The sequence below is a fragment of the Lissotriton vulgaris genome, chromosome 2_1, assembly GCF_964263255.1.
Source record: "Lissotriton vulgaris chromosome 2_1, aLisVul1.2, whole genome shotgun sequence".
NCBI classification, from domain to species: domain Eukaryota; kingdom Metazoa; phylum Chordata; class Amphibia; order Caudata; family Salamandridae; genus Lissotriton; species Lissotriton vulgaris.
Genome location: NC_141687.1, coordinates 49,663,329 through 49,679,810, shown reverse-complemented (window position 1 = coordinate 49,679,810; position 16,482 = coordinate 49,663,329).

Sequence of the window (16,482 nt, the reverse complement as noted above, 5' to 3'; positions counted from 1 at the left end):
TGCTCTGTGCTGAGTGTGCTGCAAGGCTCTTACCTGCCCAACGTTTGTATCGCACCCAAAAGGTATCCACCACGTAACATAAAATACAAACCAAAAATAGATGGGTAGAAGCGTAGGTCTCTCTTGCCAAAGGAATGAGTCCACGGAAGAAAAAGAAAGTTCCAAACTCAGTCTCAAACACTCCTCAACTCGAAGAGTTCAAAGGAAAGAGTTTTGCAGGATCGTGATGCTTCTCACCAAACCAGCAAGGCAAACAAAACAAAGTTCACTCGATTAAATCCGTTCCCTGGTTTTTCTCACCAAGGAGCAGCAACAGCAGCTGGACGATTACATTCGACGTCCTTTACATCAAATCACGGAAAAGAAAACTTCATCGGCCATTGTTTCGTCAGTAAACTGACACGCCGAGAAACCACCGAATCAGGTAAGCGGGAGCAGAGGCACAGCGAATATCCACAGGACAGGGTAACGGTACTCCTGTGATCCGCTATCAGCGGAAAAAATGAAGCGGGTCCAATTCCGGTGTTCACCGCGGCGGGGGTTCTTTCACTATGCCGCTTGGAGAACGGATGATGAAGTAGATCTCAAGAGCCCGCGCGGACGCGCAAGGCTCTGAAACAGAGAGGAGGAACAAACACGAACCAGTTCACGGGGGCAAGGATAGTATCAGGGATACAAGGGCCGGGACCCAGGCAGGAATCCACAAAAGAAAACCAAGCACCGCCGGTAGGAGGAAGGAGGCATAAGAACCACCCAGTCGGCATCTGATTGGTGCACGAGGAACATGGTCTTCTGCAGAACGCCTCAAGGCATTCTGGGACTTGTAGTCCTTGTTAGGCAAAATTCACCATACAACACACTCAGAACATGCCCTAAGAGCTCCGGGTCCTAACAGTACCCCCCCCCTAATGGTCTTCTAACGGGTCTAGGTTTGGAGGGATTGAGCGCATGGAATCTACGTACCAGTCTAGGGGCATGAATGTGGTCGGCAGGTTCCCAAGTTCTGTCCTCTGGCGGATAACCCACCCAATCAATGAGATACTGGAGTCTACCTCTGTGTCTACGTGAGTCTAGCACTCGTCGTACTTCATATTCACTTTCGCCTTCAACCATAACAGGGGGGGGAGGAGGTTCAGGGAGTATTGGGGCCACATAGGGTTTAAGAAGGGAAGTATGAAAAACAGGATGTATCTGCATCTCGGGGGGCAGCACCAGTTTGAGGGCAACAGGAGAGATAACTTTCAGTACTTCAAAAGGCCCAAGGTAGCGGGGTTGTAACTTACGTGGCCCTTCTATTCTTAGGTTTTTTGACGATAACCAAACCCTATCGCCCACTACATAAACAGGAGCAGGTCTTCGATGTTGGTCCGCTTGGGCCTTCATGAGTTCTTTAGCCTGAATTAGCTCTTTTGTCGCCTGTTCCCATATCTGTAACAGTGTTTGGTGATGGTCAAGAACCGCAGGATTTAATGTATCAGAAGGGAGTACTTCAAGAGGTAGTATTTTGGGATGATAACCAGTGGTAAAAAAGAAAGGAGAGATCTTGGAGGCTGAGTGGGTAGAATTGTTGTATGCAAATTCTGCAAGAGGTAGAGCTTGTACCCAATCCTGACATGTAGTAGTTATAAGACACCTGAGGTACTGCTCTAAGGTTTGGTTTGTCCTTTCGGTTTGACCATCGGTCTGGGGATGGTAGGAGGAAGATAACCTATGATCAATGTAGAGGGATTTGCACAACCCTTGCCAAAACCTGGAGATAAACTGGGCAGCTCGATCTGATACTATGACAGAAGGTAATCCATGTAACCTGACAATTTCTTTTATGAATACTTCTGCTAGATCCATGGCTGAGGGGATCTTTTTGAGGGGAACAAAATGAGCCATCTTGGATAACAGATCGACAACAACCAGGATTGTGGTGTACCCCTGAACATTAGGCAAGTCGGTGATGAAATCCATACTAAGGGTAGTCCAGGGGCTGTTGGGCACGGGAAGAGGTTGTAATAACCCTGCAGGAACAGAATGTGAGGCCTTCTGGCGAGCACAGGTAGAGCAAGCCTTGACGTGTTGTTTAACATCATGTGCTAGTTGGGGCCACCAAAACAATCGTTGGCAAAGGCTTTTAGTCTTGTTTTCCCCTGGATGACCAGCTAAGGGCATGTTATGACACCATTGTAGAACAAGGTGGTGTAGTTCTTCATTAGGTAAAAAGAGTTTATTGTCATGATACCACAGATGGTCCACGATGGTGTTATTTGGATCCTGTAACCAAGTGACCAGATCTAGAGGTGCATAAGCCTGTTTTAATTGGTCCATGAAGGTATGAGAATCAGGGATCTTGTCTCCTAATGCTACTATTCTACTCTCTGGGATAAGAGGCAATGGTTTTTCCTGAACCCACTTGTTCTCCTCTCCTAGTCTGGATAGAGCATCAGCCTTTCCCTGTCGTATTCCTGGTCTGAAGTGGATTAAAAAATCATATTCCCCAAAAAAGGCAACCCAACGTAACTGTCTGGGTGTAAGGGCTTTGGCTGTGCGAAAGTATTGCAGGTTCTGATGATCAGAATAGACAGTGATCACATGGGAAGATCCTAACAGGTAGTGACGCCACTCTTGGAAGGCCCGTTTGATCGCAAGGAGTTCCCTCTCGCCGATGGTATAGTTTTGCTCTGATTGGGACAGGGTTTTGGAGAAGTACGCCACAGGATGGAGAGTGCCTTTTAGACAATCACGTTGTGATAACACACCTCCCACCGCGTATTGAGAAGCGTCCACTTCTAGAAAGTAGGGTTGTGTTTCGTCTGCATGTTTCATGATGGGCGCAGAAGTAAAACGGGCTTTAAGGGCCTGAAAGGCTTTTTCCGCTTCCACATCCCAGATGAACTCAACTCCCTTTTTGAGCAAGCGAGTGATGGGTGCTACTAGGTCAGAAAAGTGGTCCACAAACCTTCTATAGAAGTTTGCAAATCCTAAGAAGGATTGAATTTCCTTCACCGACTTTGGACTTGCCCATTCTAAGATAGCAGATATTTTGGCAGGATCCATATGTATACCCTTAGGGGAGATGATGAACCCTAAAAAGGCTACACTGTGCGTATGGAAGATACACTTATCGAGTTTAGCAAATAGGTAGTTTACTCAATATGGTTTGTACATGAGACACATGTTCAGACTCATTAGAGGAGTATATCAATATATCATCGATATACACGATGACAAAAAGGTCCAAATATTCCCGCAGTATTTCATTTATGAAGAATTGTAATGCTGCGGGAGCATTACACAGCCCAAAGGGCATGACGTTATACTCATAAAGCCCGAATTTAGTCCTAAAGGCTGTTTTCCATTCGTCCCCTCTTTTGACTCTGATGAGGTGGTAGGCCCCTCTTAAATCGAGTTTAGTGAAAATGGTGGCCTTCCTAACCTGATCGAGCAGTGTGGAAATGAGGGGAAGCGGGTATTTGTTCTTTATAGTTGCTTTGTTTAGCACCCTGTAGTCCAGGCAAGCCCTCAGTCCCCCTTTCCGTTTGGGTATAAGAAAAATGGGGGAAGACACTGGAGAGGAGGAATGACTGATAAATCCCTTTGACAACATATCCTGCAGGTACTCTTGTAGGTATTTGGTCTCTGTCTCTGTGAGCGCATAAATGCGGCTAACAGGTAAATCTGCGCCAGGTATGAGATCTATCCTACAATCGTAGGGGCGATGTGGCGGTAATGCTACGGCTTTCACATCATCAAAAACGTCAGAATATTGTAGGTATTCAGAAGGTAACGTGGCGCCATCAATCGTGGTTGCCGAACAATACACCGGAGTATGCCAGTGGTTGATGTCTCTGTAACAATGGATAAGACAGTGAGCGGAGCGTAGGGTAACGGTTCTGGCGACCCAATCTATGTGGGGGTTATGGGTCTGTAGCCAGGGTACTCCTAATATTGCCCCGAAGTTGGGTGTATCAATCAAGTCGAATGATATGCATTCGCTATGGCCATTATCACACAACACTATGATCTCAGGGGTGTGGTATTTCAGCATTCCCGAGGACAGGGCAGACCCATCTACAGCTCTGACATTTTCAGGTATATCTTTCTTAAGGAACTGGATGCCCAACGATTTAGCTAGGGTGATATCCAAGAAATTTCCTGTGGCTCCTGAATCCAAAAGAATAGCCATAGAATGTCTTCCTTGTGAAGGTAACACTAACACAACCGAGATGGTAAAGGGTTTGGGAATGGTGGAATAGACGTTTGCCACATGTTTAGAGGTCAGGGACAGAGAAGGACTTGGAAGAGCGACCTCAATACTCCCCAAGTCACTTAGTTTCCCGACGGCATAGACTTAGCGTAAGTAGGTATCCCTTCTCGCAAGGAACTTTTCGGTTTTACCGGACATTCTCGGGCGAAATGGCCAGCCTTTCCGCAGTATGAACAGAGGTTCAACTTACGTCGTTTTTCTTTTTCTTCGGGTGTTAGGGGGCCACGTATCCCTCCTATCTGCATGGGTTCACTTGTGTCTGTGGGTTCTCTTTTTACATGTTTAGTTATCAGGAATTTAGGGAGATCACCACGAGTTTTTTCACCCTTTCTCTCAGCCAGTCTGTGATCTAATTTGACTACAAGGTCAATGAACTCAGAACAATTTTCAGGGGGATCTACTATCTGTGATAAGATATCTTTGAGTTCGTCTTTCAGCCCCCTGTAAAACAATGAAGTTCTCTTATCGTCGGGCCAGTGTGTCTCCGTCACCAAGCGGTTGAAGGCGGTGATATAGGACAACAAATCTTTTGAGCCCTGTCGCAAATTAAGGAGCTCATTGTCACTTGCCTGCATATACGTATGCCTAGAAAAAAGGCTTTTCATTCGCTCCTTAAATAGGGTGAGATTGTATAAAACAGGATCGTCATTCTCAACCAATGCTACCGCCCATGAAGCGGCGTTCCCACTTAAATAGGAAATAATAAAGGCAATCTTTGCCGCGTCATCAGGAAAAGAGGAAGCTTTACACAAAAACATCAGGTGACATTGATTCATGAATACCTTGAATTTCTGACTATCTCCGCTAAATCTTTCCGGCATTGCTAATGGTGTTTGAGGTGGGGTGACTACGGTAACTTGAACCGGAGATGGGGTTGGGGCAGATGTAGAAGAGACCCCAGGGGTACTAGCACTAGCCGCTTGAAAGTGAGAAGGCTGTATATAGCTTCTTCTATGTCTATCTTGTATCTCGGGAGTTGTACTTGCTTCTCTCAGCCTAGTGTTTTCTTCCATTAACCTCTGGTTTTCGTTCCTCATCAATTTTAGTTCGGTTTGTAAATTCACCACTGTGGTAGCTAAGTCCCTTAGGGTTATCTCATCAGTTTCTCCCTGCATGCCTATGTCGTCCATGACTGTCTACACTCGGGAGGAGAGATAAACGTGGGCTTGGTTTTCTGTCGGGCGATCAGCAGGCTCCAGGCAGAAACCAGCTCCTCAGAAGTGTAGACAGTGACCCCCTCTGTTCCCACGACACCACCCACTCTACGGTTATAGAACACACACAGAGCGAGTGGTGACGCCAGAAAAGAGAGAGACCTAGAACCCTTAGGTCTCCTAGTTCGAAGACAGGGTACACAGAAGTTTTATGCGAAGAGGAAGTCGCAGTCTGCAAGGGAGAGAAGAAAACATACATAAAACAGGTTACTAGGAATCTACAAAAAAGGGGATAAGAAATAACTAACCTATGTGCTCTGTGCTGAGTGTGCTGCAAGGCTCTTACCTGCCCAACGTTTGTATCGCACCCAAAAGGTATCCACCACGTAACATAAAATACGAACCAAAAATAGATGGGTAGAAGCGTAGGTCTCTCATGCCAAAGGAATGAGTCCACGGAAGAAAAAGAAAGTTCCAAACTCAGTCTCAAACACTCCTCAACTCGAAGAGTTCAAAGGAAAGAGTTTTGCAGGATCGTGATGCTTCTCACCAAACCAGCAAGGCAAACAAAACAAAGTTCACTCGATTAAATCCGTTCCCTGGTTTTTCTCACCAAGGAGCAGCAACAGCAGCTGGACGATTACATTCGACGTCCTTTACATCAAATCACGGAAAAGAAAACTTCATCGGCCATTGTTTCGTCAGTAAACTGACACGCCGAGAAACCACCGAATCAGGTAAGCGGGAGCAGAGGCACAGCGAATATCCACAGGACAGGGTAACGGTACTCCTGTGATCCGCTATCAGCGGAAAAAATGAAGCGGGTCTGCCTTCTCACCCCTGACACAAATTTTGTGCCCTGGGAGATGTGTCATGCACCCAGGTGGCCATCTTCGGAGTTGCCCATCTGACAGTCCCAGCCTCTCTGTGCTCTGGCTGGCCAGCCCACGTTTCCCATGCCTGCTGCCAGCAAGACAGGATTCTGACCTCCTGCAAGGCAGTGTGATCACTCCCAAGGGTCAGGAACAAAGGCCAGGGCAGGAAAGAGGTCACACCTCCCTCCTCCCAAGTAGGCTAGTGAAGTGGCACATCAAGGCGGTGAGCTTCAAAGGCTACACCGCCTCTGATGTAAATGTATTGTAAATGTATTGCGATTTATATAGCGCACATATCACCCAAAGGCATCAAGGCGCTTGCTTAGGGAACCCGTCCTGGTATTCCCCTGTGAGATACCCCGGCAGGGTATCCGCAAGGTGAAAGCCAGGCATCCCGCCGCGAGGGGCCGTTGTGGAGATTAAGCAAGCTATTGCCCAGAGTCGCAGAGTGTGAACCCATGAATCAAGTAGGCACCGGAGCGAGAATTGTCGAGTCCGTGGACATTTTAGGACTCAAGACCCCGCCGAGCCGGGAATTGAACCCTGGTCCCGGGCTGACCTCTGCTTCCAGGTCTGCCTCCTCTAACCAGTGAGCCACACTTCTCCACTTCTACACATCTCTTCTGATATGCAACGGGGTTGACTCCCAGGGAAGGAAACAGCCTTTCCCCTGTACCAGGCACACTTGCACCTGGGCAGACATGAAATGAGTTAGTCAAGGAGGTGTTCACTCCCAAAAGGCTTGCCACGCCTCCAGAATGAGCATCCTGTTCTGTACACTAAAATTAGATTTTTGCGATCTTTAGAAGTGACAGAAGAGAGCTCTGGGTAGAAAAGGTAACCTGCACGCCCGGGTATGGTCACCTCAGTGGCAGACCACCTGCCCAATGGCTCTTAGCTCCCAGACAGCTAACTCCCCTACATTTGGATTTAAGGGACCACCCTGGCCCAGAACCTCAGTTCAGAACAACTTGCATCTAAGCTGGACCAAGTGGAGACCCATATCGGCGACAGCAGAGCTTTGTCGACAGCACCAAAGCAATCAATCAATCAATCAATCAATCAATCAATCAAACATTCAAACAGCATTTGTAAACTGTCAGCCCTAGCAGTACCTGGGTCCTGTTCCTCTGTCGAAGAGCCAGGTCTTGAGTCTCACTGAAATGGCCCGACACCGATCCCTTTCGTTATGCAATGTGCTACGTTAGCACTAACAGAAAATGTCTTTGAGTTTAACAACCAACTCTTCCACCAGTCTCAGGGTACTTGGATGGGGAGTACCTTTGCTCCTAGTGTGGCATGTCTGTACATGGCGGCATTTGAGCAAGAGGTTATCATACATGCCAGCAACCCCTTCGGAGCTAACCTGAGATTGTGGAAGAGGAATATAGACGACATACTCATCTTCTGGCAGGGGGTCAGACAGACATGCAAGGACTTCTGTGGGTGGATCAACACCAAGAACCAGTACTTGAGGTTCACCCATACCATCTCACCAACTGAAATCGCTTTATTAGATCTCACCATCAAATTACAGGAGGGCAAACTGACGACCACCATGTTTAAAAAGCATACTGACAGAAACATCTTGCTGTTATATAGAATGAATGAATGAATTAAATGTGATTTATTCACGCGCTACTATGCCCAGTGGGCGTCAAGGCGCCTAACTCAAAAAAAAAAAATTTGCTGCGGGCAAACAGAGACACGAGCTCACTGATAGGCTTTGGTGAAACACCAAGTTTTCAGAGCTTTCTTGAAAAGATCAAGTGAGGGCTGTAGTTTGATCTCCAAGGGAAGAGTGTTCCAAAGTTGAGGTGCAAGGATGGAGAAGGCCTTGCTCCCCCATCTTGCCATCCTAGCGCGTGGGACTACCAGTTGATTAAGCTCTAGCGAGCGAAGACATCTGATTGGAACATACCTAGAGAGCAAAGAACCCAAGGCATCAGTCGGGCCTGCCCTCAGGGCGCTATAAGTAAGACAGAGAAGTTTAAAAGAGACTCTGAAAGGGATAGGCAACCAATGGAGACTCTTCCTTGCCGAGGTCGCAGAGGACATCCACGGCAAGGCCAGAACGAAGCGCGCCGCGGCATTTTGCACAACCTGCAGGCGTTGAAGAAGGCCCTTGTTGGCCCCGGCATAGAGTGAGTTACAGTAATCCAGCCTTGAGCCAACAAGGGCGATCACAACCTGTTTTCGTGCCTGTGGGGAAAGATAGTAAGCGATTCTTTTCAGAATCCTGATGACACCCCAACAGGTGGCCACTGTCCTATTCACCTGCAGTTCCATGGAGAGCCGGGTGTCAAAAATGACGCCTAGGTTCCTAGCAGATTGTGTGGGTGTGGGGCAGATGCCTAAAGATGAGGGCCACCACTCACCTGACCACATTTCCTGGTCTTTTCCGAAGACCAGGACCTCCGTTTTGTCACCGTTCAACTTTAATGAGTTGAGAATCATCCAGTCTGCAACAAGTTGCATACAGGACTTAAAGTTGGACGCGGTGACATTCACGGAGTGAGTCAGGGACACCATAATCTGCGTGTCGTCGGCATACGACACTACCTCCATCCCCTGAGATCTTACAAGTCTTGCAAGGGGGGCCACGTAGATATTGAACAGGGTCGGACTCAATGCCGACCCCTGTGGCACCCCACATTGCAACGACTTGACAGGGGAGAGGTGATCCCCAAGCATCACTCGTTGCTCTCGCTGATGTAGAAAGGAGTTCAGGAGACTCAGGGCCGGTCCTGCTACCCCTGCCTCCCTTAACCTAGATGTTAAAGTACAGGGAGACAGGGTATCAAATGCTGCTGTAAGATCCAGCAGAACTAGCACGGTAGTCTGTCCCAGATCAACTTTCCGACGGATGTTATCTGCGACCTTCGTCAATGCAGACTCTGTGCTATGTAGCTTTCTAAAGCCATGTTGGGACCGTCCAAGAATCCTGAAACATCCAGGAAGTTGGAAAGATGACAATTCAGATGGGCCTCCAACATCTTGGCAGGGGCGGGTAAAAGGGATATAGGCCTAAAGTTCTTCAATAGACCAGGGTCAAGGGTGGGCTTTTTAAGGAGAGGTTTTACAATTGCCCTCTTCCATGCCACCGGGAATATACCTTGCTCCAGAGCTCCATTCATAATTTCCAACATTGGAGGAAGAATAATGTCCCTACAGTCCTTTAGTATTCTCAAAGGAACTGGGTCCAAAGGAGAAGCAGATTTCGTTTTGTCTAACAGGAGGTTGAGACCCTCCAATGAGAGCAAGGGAAATTGGTTCAAGACTTGGGGAGAAGCCGCATCCCAGGATTCCAGATGTTTAACTCGGGAGAGGTCTTCTTCACTAAGAGTGTTCCTCTGTGATTGAAGAGCCACATAGATGTCATCTATTTTTTTATAGAAAAAATCTGAGATGTTATTACATAGCTCCTGTGAAGCAACCACGGGATCGGGTACCTGGAGTGTGCATAAGGAGTCAACGATCTTAAAAAGCTCTTTAGAGGACGTGAGAGAACAGGTTAGGTTGGTAAAATAATCCTGTTTCTCCTTGATGACCCTATTTTTGTAGACTCGTAACAGGTCCTTGTAGACTTCTCGATCTCTGGGATCCCAAGACTTGCGCCAACATCGCTCCTTCCTTCTGCATTTTTGCCTGAGGAGTCTCAATTCTTCCGTGAACCATGGGGCTGTCGGCTTATGTCGTGCCACATGTTTGAGTGAGGCGGGCGCTAACTCATTGACTGCTTTGGTGATAGAGTCAGCGAGTTCTAGAGCCGACTCATCTACCATCCGCTGGGATGTAATATTCGTGCTACGAATAAAGGGGGCCAAGGCCTCATTCGTAAAATTCTTAAAGCTTCTTTTGAGGCATTTCTTGATAGTCCCCACCTTAACCTCAGAACGGGGCATGTCCAAGGACAGTGGAATGGCTAAATGATCAGACCAGACTATCGGCAAAGGAACGCCGACAGTTAATCTGGGATCATTAGAAAATATCCCATCAAGGATGTGGCCAGCCTTGTGGGTTCGATGAATCACTCTTTGGACAAAGTCACAAGCTTCCAAGGAGTTGACTAGGGAGGATGTGTCCTTAGATGCCAAATCCTCTAGATGAAAATTCGTGTCACCTAGGATGGTAAAGAGAGATCTGCCAAAATATGGTTCCAAAATCCTGAAAAGCTCCGGGCAAAAGTTAGCTCTAGATCCTGGGTGTCTGTATAGAAGAATTCCAGTGAAGGAGCTCGAGGGGGCATTCACAATACAGAAGTATAAGGCCTCAAATGAGTCTGAGGGAGTCGATAGAGATTTTATAGTGCAGGAGAGTGCGGACTTAAAAAGAATGGCCAGTCCACCTCCTCTGCGTCGTACTCTATCCAACCTCTGTAAGGCATAACCTTCTGGAATGGCCAAAAGGAGGTCGTGACCAGAAAACTCAGAGGCCCAAGTCTCAGTAATAAAGACCCAGTCAGGTTGTCTAGTGCTTACAAAGTCATGGAAGTCTATGTTATGTTTGATCAGGGACCGCGCATTAATTAAAAAGCCCTGCTTGGGCTGAGAAATGGGCAGACCAGGGGGAGGGGGAACAGGCTTCCTAGCAGCCTGTGAAGAGAAATTAAAAGACGTTTTACACGAAGGGCAAAACCTCGCCAGACGTAGGACCTCCGGAGGAAGCCGATGGTGGCAGAGGCGCACCGGGGGTCTAAGAGACACCAAGTCACAAGACAGTACCTCGCTAACGGACAAAGCGGACAAGTCAGACGTCGCAGGATCCAGCCCGTCCTGCAGCCCGTCCTCAGCGCGGACGGGCGCAGACGGGCTGAACTCAGGCGTAACTCCGGCGTCAATCAGGCGTCCCCGCAGTTATCATCCAAAGACTCTGAAAAATAACCTACCCTTCAGCCAATTTTTATGAATCAGGAGGAATTGTAGTTCAGTAGATGACTACAAGACTGAAGCTGAAACATTGTCAGACAATTTGGAAAAAAGACAATACCCAAGAAAACAAATCAATTCTTGCATGAAACGAGCAAGAAATAATCATCGAGAAAGCCTTCTAGAGGTACATGTAAAAGAACCCTCTAATACTGTGACATGCGTAACCAAATTCACACCCAGATCAAAGTTGATCAAGAGAGCCATGAATAAACATTGGGAGATTCTGAACACAGGGACTCTCGCCATACCCAAACCTAGATTTGCATTCAAACGTACAAACAACTTAAAAGACATGTTGATACACATAAGACCCCAAAATAGAATCAGCTCAAACCAGAGACAATTGTGGGATCTCCCCCTTTCATGGGACACTATCCCTGCGGATCTTGTACCGTCTGTCCACAGACAAAACAAACTAAAGAACTGGTTCTATCTGACACATTCACATGGACCATTACGAAACACACGAATTGCGACACGTCCTGCTGTGTGTACCTGCTGACATGCCCCTGCGAGAAAAGATACATCGGGATGACCATGAGAGCCATCAAGACACGAATAAATAAACATAAAAGCAGTATTTGTTGCCTCAAGATGAACACTAAACTGTACACTCATTTTACAAACTGAGACATCCCCCAGAAAGTCTACGTTGGGTAGTTCTTGAGGCACACCAACAAATAACACACACAGCTCTGTTCAGGATTGAACAAATGTGGGTGTTCCGCCTTGACTCAGCCAATGGTGGCTTAAAGAATGACATCCCTTGCAGCATCATTAATTAATCAATACATGCTAACTGCCCACTGCATAACTTGAGTGAATAGGATACACTGCATGATGTCTACTTCCAGTTTCCTTAGATCCGATTGCCACCATACCATCCGTTACCCCTAATGGGCAACCTATGTAGTGTTAACCACCAGGGCATACTGCAATTTGTTGATTGAGGAACCTCATACCTATTGGACGCCTTCTATACACTAATCTCATCCCAACACAAGATAGTTTGGGGCTTTTTAAAACAAACTCCAAGATGGCCGCCATGATTCCGGTTACAATGACATCACGCTTTTCACTAATTTGTGAGCCCATTTTTTACGGCCTTACGACCCAAATGAGGCACTTCACATAGTGTTATACGATCTCAACCCACGTACTACAACATCGCACTCACAGGCGTGGCGAGATTGTAGCTGTTATGCACCAACATCAATCAATCAATCAATCACGGCATTTATAAAGCACGCTACTCACCCGGGAGGGTCTCAAGGCGCTGGGTGAGGGGGTGTGTTACTTCTCGAACAGCCAGGTCTTGAGCTGCTTTCTGAAGGAGAGATGGTCCTGGGTTCGCCGAAGGTGGGTGGGGAGGGAGTTCCAGGTCTTTGCTGCCAGGTAGGAGAAGCATCTTCCTCCGGCGGTGGCTCTGCGGATGCGTGGTACGGTGGCGAGGGCGTGACTGGTCGATCGTAGCTGGCGGGTGGACGTGTAGAAGGTCATGCGGTCGTTGAGGTACTTGGGGCCCAGGTCGTGGGGAGACTTGTGTGCGTGGGTGAGGAGTCTGAACGTGATACTCTTGCTGACGGGGAGCCAGTGCAGGTCTCTCAGGTGTCCGGTGATGTGGTTGTGTCAGGGGATGTCCAGGATGAGTCGCGCGGAGGCGTTCTGGATGCGCTGGAGTCTTTTTTGAAGTTTGGCTGTGGTTCCGGCGTAGAGGGTGTTCCCGTAGGTCAGTCGGCTGGTGACGAGTGCCTGGGTGACGGTCTTCCTGGTTTCAGTGGGGATCCATCTGAAGATCTTGCGGAGCATGCGCAGGGTGTTGAAGCATGAAGATGAGACGGTGTTGACTTGTCTGGTCATCGACAGGGAGGAGTCCAGGATGAATCCCAGGTTGCATGCGTGGCCCGTTGGCTTGGGAGCGGTGCCCAGGGCCGGGGGCCACCAGGAGTCGTCCCAGGCGGAGGGTGATGATCCCAGGATGAGGACTTCCGTCTTGTCTGAGTTCAGTTTAAGGTGGCTGTTCCTCATCCAGTCATTACGTCTTTCATCCCCTCGTGTAGGTTGGCTCTGGCGGTGGTGAGGCCGTTGGTGAGGGAGAGGATCAGCTGGGTGTCGTCGGCGTAGGAGATGATGTTGAGGTCGTGTTGGTGTGCGATGGCTGCGAGGGGGCTCATGTAGACGTTGAAGAGGGTTGGACTGAGTGAAGATCCTTGTGGTATGCCGCAGATGACTTCGGTGGCCTCGGATCTGACGGGGGGAGGCGGACTCTCTGGGTTCTTCCGGCGAGGAACGAGATGATCCACTCCAGTGCTTTCTCTCGGATTCCGATGTTGCTGAGGCGCTTCACTAGGGTGCGGTGACAGACGGTGTCGAACGCCGCAGAGAGGTCCAGGAGGATGAGGGCCGCTGTTTCCCCGTTGTCGATCAGGGTTCTGATGTCGTCGGTGACTGCGAAAAGGGCGGTCTCAGTGCTGTGGTTGGCCCGAAACCCGGACTGCGAGGGGTCGAGGGAACCATTCGTCTCGTGGAAGGCGGCAAGCTGTCTGTTGACGGTCTTCTAAATGACTTTGGCCGGAAAGGGAAGGAGCGAGATGGGACGGTAGTTCTTGAGGTCGGTGGGGTCCGCCGTTGGTTTCTTCAGGAGGGCGGTAAGCTCGGCGTGCTTTCAGCTCTCCGGGAATGTGGCGGTGTGGAAGGAGGAGTTGATGATGTCATGAGATGGGGTGCGATGGTGGCGTCGGCTTTGTTGAAGACGTGGTGTGGGCAGGGTCGGTTGGTGATCCGGAGTGGATGGAGTTCATCGTGCGGGTGGTGTCTTTGGTGTTGATCGGGGTCCAGTTGCAGAGGGTGGTGGTGGCGGGCGTTGGTTCGGCAGTGGGGTGCGTGGTCTGTGCGTCGAAGCTGTTGTGTATGTCGGCGATCTTGCAGTGGAAGAACGTGGCGAGTGAGTTGCTCATTTACCAAAAACACACCTTAAGATGGCCGCAATGGTTTAGTCAGCAGTGACATCACAGCTGAACTACCGCGTGATTTCGTTATTTTCCCAGCTGCGGACAATTTTCCTACTTTGTGACCTCTGCGGCAAGTATTTAAACTGGCTCTTGCAGTGACAAGATACCTTCTGGGGGTCAGCAGAGCGGGTAGGTTGGCCATGCAACTCTGATTGGGAGCAGGTGAGTTTGCACATCCTTTTGGGAGGATCAATCTGACACCGGTGGATTTTTTGAGGTAAGAGGTTCTGGTAACAGTTGTGGGGAGCCTTCAGCCACTGTGCTCTGAGCAGACACCGTCAGCGTTATGGTAGTAGCCCTCCATGCGGCCGGGTCCCTGGGGGCTCTCACGCTATGCAGCCTGACTGGTACGGCTCCTCAAGCCTCCGGTTTCTGACACTGGTTGCAGCGCCACTACCAGACATACCGGCCTTGTGTAGGATTTTTAAACTCAATCGTGTCAATTGGTTTGGGATCACTATGGTAGGCTACAACCTACCTGACCCGGACCTTCTGTTCCTTTCTAACTAATGAGCTAGTGCCAGCAAGTGAGGAACAAACTATATGTGCATGCAGCCAATAGATTTGATCTGGTCTTCCATATGTCTTCTCATATAGTGACACCACATTGAGTATCCTTTTACTTCGCTGCTAACTGATGTGGCAGAACTAGTAACCACGAAAAGGTGAGCTCAAGACCACTCACCACTACGGTCCATATCACCATTTTTGAAGCATGTATACACAGGGGAGTTGTATAGAAGCACATATAGAGCTTGAATTTTCTACATGAGAGCACTGTATGCTTTTTTTTTTAATAAGATGTTTCGACTTTGAATGTGTAAACTTAAACCTAACAACTGAATTCACCAGGAATATTTTTTCCCCCACCTTGATCGTGGTTTTATAAGAATTTTTTCCTCTGTACTCTAGGTTGACTGACTATCTCCAGGGTAATGACCCTCACTCGGGTAGAGCAAGTGGTAGGTAGCGTTGCACCTCACCACTCACTGTAGATAGTTTTTATTACTCACACGGTCCTGAGGAATTGCCACCTGATCACATTAGTGACTTATTGAGGCGGGAAACATGTTGATCATCTGGGGGTTTGTAATGGCTGGATTTTCTGTTTAGATGGGATCAGCCCCCAGGGGCCCCTATGACCCAGCCAAAACGTACTCACCTTCCCTCCTCAGGTCGTATTTACAATGGATAGATATACAGAGATATATATATATATATATAGGTCGCACCTAAGGATGGGGAATGACAATATACATGTATGGATTTTCTACAATATCTTATTCACATCAGTTGGTCTCGCGGCCACCCCGACCCAGACCGTTCTACCCTAGGGCAGATCTGACACACAATCCGGTGCGTCTACACATGGGCCTGCAGAACCCAATGCTCCCTTTTCCAAACTGTTCGCAATCCTGCGAAACTACACGCCAGTATCCTCCCTGACGTTCTCACTTATTCAAGCCACAATCCAGTGGGTATAAGCGTTGGTCTCCCACCCAACGTTCTCACTAACGCCGCATATCAACGACGACCACATTCCTATGAACCATTATTGGGATAATATCTCAGTGGTCTACTCGGGATAAAACTACAATAATAACTTTGAATATAGTTCCAGATTGTATAGTGTACTCCCTGTTCTTGGCATCAAAGGTCCACTCACTCCCTCTTTATTTGATCACCATTTACCTGATCGGGATTTCCCATCCGTTCACCTAAACAATTCTCAACTAGGAATAAAGTTTACCAAGATTGAACACGAACACCAGGTACACAATAATTCTATAAGAATTAGGGTATTTATTAACAATAGACACCAATCACATTACTATGCGACATACATTCTGCAAAGAAAAGGTAAAGATTAGAGTGCACGTTCTATGAGCAATGGACGGACATCACCTGGTTAATATGAAGTCTGGACTCGGCAGTCATCTAGGTTCCCTTCTCGTCTCTGTGTCCTGGCTCGCCTTGCAGTCACACCCCAGCCGTCACAAGTACACGTCTGCACCGCTAGGCTCAACCTCGTCTGCTTCCCTTCAGGACACCGGAACCTTGCTGATTATTAGCTACCGTCTCTCTCTCTCTCTGTATCAGTGCGCTCCGCGCTGCTTCTCGTTCAGTCTTTCTCAGAGAGTTTCGGTCTTAAATCTTTCTCAGACTTCAAAGATGGCGACTCGTCCACCATGAGATGAATAATGGCAGAGATGCTAACGGCTAGATGCCGCCTACGGACTAACTGACAAACTGACT